We start from the raw sequence: 11,757 nt of genomic DNA, 5'->3' as shown, positions 1-11,757 counted from the left end.
AATAGCTCTATTGAGATAGAATTTACATACCATAAAATCCACACAGTGTAAGCGTACCGTTCAATGATTTTTAGTAAATTTAAAGAATTGTGTAACTATCACCACAGTCTCATTTCAGAACATTTCCAACACCCCAAAGCAATCCTCCTATGAACCCGTTTGTAGTCAGTCCTAGTTCTTACTCGAACCACAAGCAACCACTAATGTACCTTCTGTCTCCACAGACTTGCCTTTTCTAGACATTAAATGGTATCGTATAATATGTGGTCTTTTGCATCTTGTCCCTTTTCACCTAGAATGTTTTTAAAGTTCACTCATATTTTATTTTTTTGAATGTTTATTTTTGAGGGGGGGAGGGGCAGAGAGAGGGAGACAGAGGAGCAGAAGCAGGCCCCATGCTGTCAGCACAGAGCCCGATGTGGGGCTCGAACTCATGAACCTTGAGATCATGACTTTAGCCGAAGTCAGACCCTCAACCGACTGAGCCACCCAGGTGCCCCCAAGTTCATTCATATTTTAGTATATATAAGTAGCTCATTTCTTTTTATTGTTGAATAGTACTTCATTGTATGAATATAGCACATTTTGTTTATTTACCAGTGAAGGTATTCTCTCTGATGAAAAACAGCTTTCATATTTTTCATTGCTCCCACTGGTGCAATGAATTATTTTTGCCCTGCTGTGGTGGTTTTTAAGATTTTTCTCTTTCTCTTTGTTTTTCGGCAATTTGATGTGCCGAGTATGGTTTTCTTTGTATTTATCCTGCTTGTGCTTAGTTACACATCTTGGACCTGTGGATTCGTATTTTTTCATCAAAATCTCATACGCTATTTTGCGGCGCCTGCGTGGCGCAGTTGGTTAAGCCTCTGAATCTTAATTTTGGCTCTTGATCTCATGGTTCATGGGAAGGAGCCCACTTGGGATTCCCTCTCTCTCTGCCCCTCCCCTGCTCAAGCACATATGCACGCACTTGCTCTCTCTCTGCAAATAAAGAAACTTTAAAAAAAATTCATTCACTGTTTCTTTAAGTATTTTGCTCTACCCACTGTTTTTTTCCTCTCCTTAGAGAACTCCAATCATATATATATTAGACAACTTGCTATTGTCCTACAGCTTGTGAATGCTCTCTTAATGATTTCCAAACATTTTTTTCTTTTTTTTTTTGCTTTAATTTGGGTATTTCAATTGGCCTTTATTCAAATCACTAATTTTTTTCTTCTGCAGTGTCCAATTTGTTGTTAAGCCCATCTAGTACATTTTTATTTTCAGATACTGTAGTTTTCAATTCTACAATTTGCATTTAGCTCTTTCTTGGAATTTCTGTTTCTCTTGAAATACCCTATCACCTCACTCATCCTATTTTTTTCTTTTAAATTCTTCAACACGTTGATGATAGTAATTTTAAAGTCATTGTCTGCTAATTCCCATAACTAGATCAACCAAAGATTTCTTATGGTTATGGGTCACAGTTTTCTGCTTCTTTATTTTATTCATTTATTTTTAAAAGTTTGTTTATTCATTTTGAGAGAGAGAGAGAGAGAGAGAGAGAGAGAGAGAGAGAGAGAGAGAGAACAAGTGGGGGAGGGTCAGAGAGAGGAGACAGAATCCCAGGCAGGCCCCGTGTGTCAGTATGGAGTCTGACTCTGAACTTGAACTCACGACCTGCGAGATCATGACCTGAACTGAAACCAAAAGTCAGATGCTTAACCAATTGAGCCACCCAGGCGCCCCTTCTCCTTCTTTATATGTTACATAAAATTTGACTGTTCTCTGTAACTTTTGTATAAAATAGCAGTGGAAACCTAAGTTTGATATTTTTTGTTTTGTTTTGTTCATTTCCCAGGGAGTACAAGCTCCTTCCTCTGTTTGGTGGTTAAGGTGCACCAACATTTAGGAGCATTACACCCTCTTGAGAAAGTGATTCTTCTGTCTTTATGAAATGATTCTCTTTATCTCTGATAATATTCTTTTCTCTGAAATCAATTTGTCTGGTATTAATATAGCAACTCTAACTTTATTTGATTAGTGTTAGCATAGTATTTTCTTTCCTATTCTTTTATTAATGTTTTTATATGAATTAAAAAATTTTTTAATGTTTATTTACTTTTGAGAGAGAGAGAGAGTGTGTGAGCAGAGGGCAGAGAGAGGGAGACACAATCTGAAGCAAGCTCAGGCTCTGAGCTGTCAGCACAGAGCCCTATGTGGGGCTTGAACTCACGGACCATGAGATCATGACCTGAGCTAAAGTTGGATGCTTAACCAACTGAGTCACCCAGGAACCCTTATGTTTTTATGTTTAAAGTTAATTTCTTGTAGATAGCAGATAGTTGAGTCTTACTTTTAAAAAAATCCAATCTTGGAGCTGCCTGGCTGGCTCAGTCAGAGAACATATGACTCTTGATTTGGGGGTCATCAGTTCAAGCCCCACACTGGATATAGAGATTCCTTCAAAAATAAATGAATAAAATCTTCAGAAAGTCCAATCTGACAATCCCTGCCTTTAAATGAGGTGTTTATACCATTTAGATTTAATGTGATTATTGATATGGTCAGGTCATGGAATATGCAAAAGCCAAAGTCTCCCTCCCCTTCAGGTCTCAGGGCCCAGACACTGTGTCACTAGAAGCACATTGTGAGACATCCAGCAGCTGCTAAGTGAACAAACCCCCTAATTCCCAGACAGCCAAGCCTGAATCTCACTATTCCTGGCTCATCCAGCCTTTAAACCACGTTCGTCCATCTTTCCCTATAAGGCTGGTGGTTGACACAGTGTTCGGAGCATTCGGGCCTTGGTCCCACCAAAGGCCTTGGGCCTTCAAGCTCTGCTGTGGTCCTTGATCTCACTCCCTATTCATCTCAGTGTCAACCTGCTTTATAACCATAGGGCTGTATTTTATCTCTGACCTAGCTCCTGTTCTGGCATGAAGACTGCTCCCTGCTTCTGTATCACACCAAAACTGATAGCTACCATGCTGACGTGTGCACATCTTATCTCTCTGGCTACACTATAGCTTCCTATTAATTGTTACTTTCTGGTTTTGGCCCTGCCCACTGCTGCTCTCAAAGACTTCACTTGGACATATCCTCTGGGGAATTCCCGGCCACTTCTTGTAGTGACACCAGAACGTTTTTACCCTTCTAAGAATCAGTCTTGATAGAACCTCACATAGTGGGCTCCCTCAATGACCACCAGTCCACTGTCTTGGGCAGCTGGAGCTGGCCATCCATCTCAGCCTCCTGCCACCCCCACCTTGAGAGTTCAGTATACATCTCCCCCTTTCTCTGAGTCTCCTTTTCAGAGAAACGAGTTTCATGATTCTTAGTAAAGATGGTAACAGTGAATATTTCCAAAACCTCATGTTTTCTCTTAGCAATGCCCAGGCTGTAGAAGTTGCCTTCCCTCTTAGAAAAATGCATCTCCTCAGGTGCCACCAATGCAAGTATCCACCTGGAATCACCATCCTGCTTGTGGCAAATTGTGCTTTCCAAAAAGGGCCGCGATAATGTTTCCTATCCTACCTGCTCCTCCAGAAATTTGCCACTCACACATCAAGAGGAGGGGTCCGAGTCCCCTTTCCTTGAAAATGGGTGGGGCCTTGTGGCTGTCTCAACTGGAAGAGTACGGGGGAAGTTCTGCTATGTGCCTTCGGAGGCTAGGTTACAGAAGGCAAGGCAACTTCCTCCCGGTTCCCTCTGGGGATGCTTGCCCTTATGGAGTTGCCATGCTGTGAGAGAGTCCTGACCTCATGGATTGCCTACAGGCAGGGCTTCTGTAGGCTAACTGTAACAAGACAAGATACATCTGTTGCCAGCCATGTGAAGAAGGAAGTCTCCATGATGACTCTGGCCAGCTATCATCGGATTGCAATCACATGAGAGATCCGGAGCAAGAGCTGTGTGACTGAGCTCAGTAAAACCCAGAACCATGAGAGGTAAAAATAACTGTTGTTCCTTTAAGCTACTCAGTTTGAGGTGATTTGTTACCCAGCAATAGATAACTGGAACACCTTCCATCTTTACATGTCAAGGGCCTAGCCACCCTTTATGGCCAAGTTCACTACCATATGTTCAGCTCCTGTAAAGCCTTCCTGACTGCTGCAGTGGAGTCTTCCTGTCCTGAGCTCCCAATGCTCTTGGCCTGTGCGGTCTCCCATACCACACGCAGGTGCACACTTCGTCTCACCTCTTCCTGTAAAGTCCTGATTCATATACTCCTGGCACCTTGGCCAGCACGGGTGCTTACATCTCTGGATGGGTGATGCGGAAATGCATCTTGGAGAGTGAACGTTTGCCAATGGAGAGAAGTGTCCTGGGTTGCAAAATAGCTTCCTCTACCTGCAAAGGCTTTTTCCTCTGACTACCGTCTCAGGATATTTTTGGTTTCTCTACTAGGAAGCTGAGATGTCTTGAGTGAGAGGCAGAAGAATTTAAGTATCAGGCGATGTTGGTGAGAAAAGGATTGTTGGGGGTTTTCTTTTAACTTCTTGTGAATAGGCTCCATGACAAATGTGGGGTTTGAACTCACCACCCTGAGATCAAGGGTTACAGCCTCTAGGGGCTGAGCCAGCCAGGCACCCCCAGGTTGGAGGTTTTCTTAAGGTTACAGGATAAAGGGCCACTTAGGTTACAAAGGCCCCTGATAAGTGTCTTTCACAAATTCACCAGCAGATGGCAGCCCTGCTCCTGGTTCTTACCTTCCAAACTATGAAGTGAATTTACTTGGTGCATGCATTCATAAAATATTAAAAGCATTTGCTCCATGTAAGGCACTGAGTGAGCTAAAAAGGAGAATAAGCTACAATACCTTCCCTCTGAGACCTTCTTGTCTAGTAAACTCTGTGTCTCTTGAGCTTGTCCTTGTTTTTAAAGTTTATTTATTTTGAGGGGGGTGGTGGGACAGAGAGAGAGAGAGAAAATCGCAAGCAGACTCCATGCTCTGAGCATGGGGCTCGATGTGGGACTCGAACCCACAAACCTATGAACCATGAGATCCTGACCCCAGCCTAAACCAAGAGTCGGACACTTAACTGACTGATCCACCCAGGCAGGCGCCCCTTGAACTTGTCTTTCGACTGATGACTCCAAAAGTTAGCCAATCCTTTCTTCTGTTTCAGAGTCTAATTTCATATTGATCCTGATGGAACAGAGCAGTCAAAGGTATTGCCTAAAGTCTGGTTATTTCCAATCTACTTTACTGTTTTAAATCACTGCTGTCTGGCCAGATAACCATAGAGAGGGCTGGAGCAGCTGAAGTGGTCCCAGACAGGATAACAGTGAAAACAGGTTTTAAAGAAAGAGGAAAACAAAACTGATCAGGAGCAAAGGACAGCTGGTGATTGGAGCTGAGTCTTTCAGAGAAACTTCTCCGGAGCCTTCAGCCCAGGCCATGGCTGCACTTCTCCCTAGAGCCTGTCAGACTCAGGATAGCAGGAGCCTACACAGGGGCACTGGGAGCCCTCTTTCCCTTTCCCCTCTCAGCCCCTCCTGTTTGTCCCTGCCCACACTCAATTTTATAAGTGTTTCAGCCTGTTCCACATTTATTTACTCTTGAGGACCTGACACTGAGCCTCCCCTGAAAAAGTTTCTGAATCACCTTCCAAGCTTCCTTGGAACATTCTTTTTTTTTTTTTTTTTTTTTAAATGTTTATTTATTTTTGAGACACAGAGAACGAGCAGGGTAGGACAGAGAGAGAGGAAGACACAGAATCCGAAGCAGGCTGAGCTGCCCAGCACAGAGCCTGACGTGGGGCTTAAATTCATGAACCATGAGATCACGACCTGAGCTGAAGTCGGATGCTTAACCCACTGAGCTACCCAGGTGCCCCTTTTTTTTTTTTTTTTAATGTTTATTTATTTATTTTAAGAGTGAGAGAATGCAAGTTTGGGAGGGGCAGAGAGAAAATCCCAAGCAGGCTGTGTGCTATCAGTGCCGAGCCTGAGTAGGGACTCGATCCCACAAACCGTGAGATCACGACCTGAGCCAAAATCAAGAGTCAGATGTTGAACCGACTGAGCCACCCAGGCACCCCATCCCCTGTAACATTCTTTGTGCTTCACAGTGTTAATGTCAGCTTGAAAATCAGAACAAATTTCCTAAGCGGGAGCCCTCTGTAATATCCCCTCTAATCCTTTCCAGATGGATTTCCCTTTTCCTCGCCTCCAAGCACTTTATCTTCATGACATTCTCTTGCAGACTTTTTGGTCTTTTGCCTTTGGCCATCAGGCTCATTTCTCTTGCAAGCCCTGAGAGATTCGAAGGGCTCCTCCTTGGGAAACATGAATACAGAGGCAGAGAGCCCAGGTCAGGACAGCCAGGCCTCATTCCACAGCACCCCCTTTTTAAAGTAATCTCTACATCCAATGTGGGGCTCAAACTCATGATCCCAAGATCAAGAGTTGTGTGCTTGGGGCACCTGGGTGGCTCGGTGGGTTAAGTGCCCTACTCTTGATTTCAGCTCAGGTCATGATCTCACGGTTCATGAGTCTGAGCCTCAAGTCAGGCTCTATGCTGACAGGCGAACCCTGCTTGGGATTCTTTCTCCCTCTTTCCCTGCCCTTCCTCTGCTTGCTCTCTCTCTCTCTCTCTCTCTCTCTCTCTCTCTCTCTCTCTCTCAAAAATAAATAATTTTTTTAAAAAAAGCTTTAAAAAAAAAAAGAGCTGCATGTTCTACTGACCGAGTCAGCCAGGTGCCCCACCACAGCTCCTTTTTCACTTGCTTTGTCACAGGCTCAGCAGTGTAGAGCCAGATCCAGAAAGATCCAGGGAAATCCAGAACTGCAAAGAGCCTGGGCGTCCCTTACTGGCCCCAGGGGTCCACAGAGGCCTGCCAGGGGCTCCTGGAGTGACACAATGAGAATGATACACTTCCTGAGAACTCCCCTTTCTCTTAATGTTCAATAATTTTCAACATTATCTTTCAGAAAACATTTTTTTAAAGTTTATTTATTTATTTTGAGAGAGAGAGAGCGCGCAAGGGAGAGAGATCCAGCAGGGGAGGGGCAGAGAGAGAGGGCCAGAGGATCTGAAGTAGGCTCCACACTGACAATGGAGAGCCTGATGTGGGGCTTGAACCCACAAGCTGTGAGATCATAATCTGAGCCGGAGTCGGATGCTTAATGGACCGAGCCACCCAGGTGCCCCCAACATTATCTTTTTATTAAAACAGAGATTTGTGGGGGCGTCTGGGTGGCACAGTCGGTTAAGCGTCCGACTTCAGCCAGGTCACGATCTCGCGGTCCGTGAGTTCGAGCCCCGCGTCAGGCTCTGGGCTGATGGCTCAGAGCCTGGAGCCTGTTTCTGATTCTGTGTCTCCCTCTCTCTCTGCCCCTCCCCCGTTCATGCTTTGTCTCTCTTTGTCCCAAAAATAAATAAACGTTGAAAAAAAAAATTTTTTTAAAACAGAGATTTGTGAAGGAGAATGCAAATTTAAATAAACTTTTATGATAAACTTCAGACTTCAGAGACCTGGGAGTGCACTGATGTTGCCACTCTCCTGAGTTCCTCCAGAGGGACACGGCCACCCCTCTGCTCTCAGGGGAGGCCAGGGGGAACTTCTGAGAGCGTGGGGGTAGTCTGCCCTCTCATGTCACGGAGGAAGAAAACAGATCTAGATTATAGCGACAGCCTCTTAACTTAGTTGCTGCTAAGTGGTTACCTCACATGCAAAAGAGGGGGTAAAAATAGTCCTTACAGGGGGCACCTGGGAGGCTCGGTCGGTTGAGCATCTGACGCTTGAATTCAGCTCAGGTCGTGACCCCAGGGTCTTGGGCTGGAGCCTGCATCAGGCTCCGCACTGAGTGTGGAGCCTGCTTAAGATTCTCCCTCTCCCCCTCTGCTCCTTTTCCCCGCTCTTGCATACACTCTCTTTCTAAAATAACAATAAAAAAATGAATGTTAAAAAAATAGTCCTTACGTCTTCAGTTACCGTGAAGATTAATGGAGACGATGGTGTAAAGTGTCTGACGTGCAGTCCGTGCTCAACAATTAGGTGTGATTATTATTAATGTTCACCTATTTTTGAGAGAGAGAGACAGAGACAGAGACAGAGCATGAGCAGGGGAGGGGCAGAGAGCGAGGGAGACACAGAATCGGAAGCAGCCTCCAGGCTCCGAGCTGTCAGCACAGAGCCCAATGCAGGGCTCGAACTCACAAACCGCGAGATCATGACCTGAGCTGAAGTCAGATGCTTAACTGACCGAGCCACCCAGGCGCCCCTCAGAACTGCATTCCTATCTCACTTGCTCTAAGAAAACTTTCTCGGGGCACGTGGGTGGCTCAGTTGGCTGAGTGCCCAGCTCCTGATTTTGGCTCAGGTCATGACCTCACGGTCGTAGGATTGAGTCCCACGTTGGGTGCACACTGGGCATGGAACCTGCTTGGGATTCTTCTTCCCTCTCCCTCTGTCCCTGACCCACTAGTGCCCTCTCTCTCTCTCTAAAAAAAAAAAAAAAAAAAAAAAAAAAGGAAGAAAGAAAGAAAAGAAAAAACTTTCTTGCCCCAGTGCCCTTCTTCACAAAAAGAGAATTAAGCATTCATCCTTTGTCTACACACTGTCCTCTACACCCCTTCCCTTGTGCCTCTGAAAGACAAGGGCCCTGATATTAGTTTACCCACGAGATTACGAACGGTTTGAGGTCAGGATCCAAGTAATACTCTTACCCATATTCCCAGCACCTACAGTACATGACCAGCACAGAGTAGGACTTTAATAAATGTCTGCCGGATGGATGGATAGCTGGAAGGGCAAACAGATGGCTGGATGGAGGGATGGATGGACAAATGAGAAATCTGTGGCCCAGCCTGGATCTCTAAGCTCTCCGGGGTGATGGGGAGAGCTAAGCCAACCACATTCCTTCACTGTCAGTCTCTGTCCTACACTCATGTCCTCCCCAGCTGGGATCAATGAGAAAAAGGAATACTTTGTAGCAAGAAGGGCGTGAGATGTGACCTCAGGATGCAGATGAGAGAGGAAGGAGAAGAAGTCGTCAGAGAAAGCAGCAGAGGAGTTTGGAAGTTGGAGAAGCCTCTTGCCTGCCTGTATAATGCCCTACTTTCTCTCCGGTAGCCAGCTGTCCAATCCAGAGGCACTGGGGGGTAGAGTGCCTAGCGAGGATACTGAAGAGTTGAGACATTTTTGAGAGTTCAGAGAAGAAACCAAGCCCCACTGTGCGTGCCCAATCTCCTTCTAGAACCCCCAGCAGAGAATCTCTTGGTGATGAACTCTGACTGTATTATCTCTGCAGATTTGGGTGCCATTGGCTGGGCAGAGCCGATCAGGGCACAGTTACATAACTGAGATCAGCCGGAACGAGTATCTCTGCCCTCACAATTTCAGCACGTGTGATGTCGCCCAAGTGTCGATGGTGTTTACTGGCCTTTTGTGTGATTTCAACGTTGGGCTCATGCCTGTTTGCATGGTTGGTGACCCCCAGCACACCTTTGATTCACCTCGATCCCAAAGTCCTGCCTGATTCCCTGAGTCTTCTTTACCTGCAAATGAGCTACCCAAGCCCAAGCCCAAATGGTTGGCAACAGGGAGGGTGACAACCAAAAGGTGCGAGGTTCTGCAGAAACAGTAGACGAGGCAGGGCCTCCTTGGCTTCCTTTACCTCCAGCTCTGCCTAAACAGCTCTAAGACATGTGCGCTGACACGGTCTTTGGGTGAACATGCAGGGCGACCATATATCCTGGTTTGCCTGGGACAGTCCTGTTGCCTTCGTGTAATTATGAATATCATCACTATACTGGTCACTGTTAAAAGCATTTCACTTAGGATGACACATGACATAGCCACTCTATTTACAAGGTGCTTTAAAATCCTCTGGAAGAATCCCAAGTGTGCCTGCGGTTACCACCGTCTTTCTCTACAGACACTGCACAGCACAGACTGGCATGTCATTACTGGAGAAATCCACCAACAGGCCCACGACTCCAGAGAGGACAAATCCAGGCCAAAGAAGGACATGCAGGCGTTTGCCCTTTTGCAAAATCTTGGGCAAGACTCCAAAGCTTCTCTCTCCAGGATCTCGGGAGCTAAAGGGAGAGAGGATAATCCCATGAGACCACCACCTTTGGGCAGCAAGCCCATGGTCCCTGACACTGTAGTTCTGCTATTTAATGTGCCTGCTGATCTCTTGCTTGCTCAGTGCAGGGATGGCCAGGAATACTGGTTTTTCCTCCTACATCTTGGTTGGGTCAGATGGGGATGGCCCAATCTGCAAGAAACACTGGCTGGGTGCTTGTAGATTTCCCAATCCTGGAGGGCCCTGTTTGTTGTTGTTGTTGTCGTTTTTAATGTTTATTTATTTTTGAGAGAGAGAGAGACAGAGCATGAGTGGGGGAGGGGCAGAGAGAGGGAGACACAGAATCCGAAACAGGCTCCAGGCTCTGAGCTGTCAGCACAAAGCCTGACACGGGGCTCAAACCCATGAACCGTGAGATCATGACCTGAGCCGAAGTCAGATGCTTAACCAACTGAGCCACCCAGGTGCCCCGAGGAGGGCCCTGTTTATATGAAGGGGCTGGCCAGGGGAAAAATGTTTCTTCTGGATTATAAGATGCTTGATTTTATTCCTAGATGAGAGTTGATTCAGCCATCCTGGAACTTTAAATGAAGACTTTGAGGGTCTGAGCCCCTGCCACCAGTCCAGGCTGGCAGCTGCATCTGTAGGTGACTTGGGGTGAAGGGTGACCAGCTGCCTCCAGGACCTGCCCCCCCCCTCATTAACTGCTATGGGTAGAAGGAGGCTGTAGTACTTCCTTCTCAGAGAACACTCTAGAGCCCAAGAGAGCTGTAGAAAGTTACACAGGGTCACACCCACAGAACATACACAATCACAGTGAAATGTATACCCAAGACCTGAGTGTAGTTCATTCGGTCTGCACTCAGTGCAAATAATGTCACCGAGCCCTGGAGAATGGGAGATAGCAACAGCCCTCGGTTTCCCTCTGACTTAGAAATATAGTGAACAAGCTACAAGAAACTGCAAACAAGAAGATCTTGTTTCCCGGCTGTTCCTCCAAACCCAGGTCCACAGGTTCCCAAACAGAGGGCAGTGCTCTGTCCCCCCCTACCCCCCACCCCCTGGGAGGGCAGGGCTGTGGGGGATGGAACTGGCTTGAGGGGCTAGGGCCCCTGGGGACTTCCTTCTCTGTTCAGGGCATTGGGTTTCTGGGCTATCCCTGAGTCCAAGAAAGAGGTGAAGGCTCTCCTCTGGTGGAAGAGGCAGCTCTGCAGGGAGTGAGCCTCTCTGCCCTGTGCAATGCCTGTAGCAGGCACTCAGGGAGGGCTGGGAACTGGGTGAAGGTGCCATACCCAGTAGTAACTGCTCCAGGGGCGGTTCTGAGTGGCCTGAGCCTGTACCTGTCATCCTGAAGCCTGGAGGCCCAGAGAAAAGTCCCAGAGGAGGCACGCACTTTTCAGAACTGCTGCTTTTGGGGGTGGGGTGGGGTGTTCTCCTTTGGGGAGCCAGGAAGGTGGGAGAAAGCTGAAGGGACAAGAGCCCTTGGACGAAGGAGTTAACAGTTGAATATCTGTCATATGGTGGCCACTGCTGAGGGCTTACGGGTCCTATAGGATCTCATTTTAACCCCCACAACATCCCTGTGGATTATACCCCTTTAACAGATGCAGAGCCTGAGACCCAGAAGGGCTAGGTGTCTAGACCAGGGGCTCAGCCAGTAAGTGGAAGGGGCAAGATCAGAGCTCAGGCCTGTCTTACTCTGGCGCCCCAATGCGTCCCTTACCCCTTGCCACC

Source organism: Felis catus, chromosome F1, assembly GCF_018350175.1.
Source record: "Felis catus isolate Fca126 chromosome F1, F.catus_Fca126_mat1.0, whole genome shotgun sequence".
Taxonomy (NCBI): Eukaryota; Metazoa; Chordata; class Mammalia; order Carnivora; family Felidae; genus Felis; species Felis catus.
Note: the sequence above shows the minus strand (reverse complement) of the source record.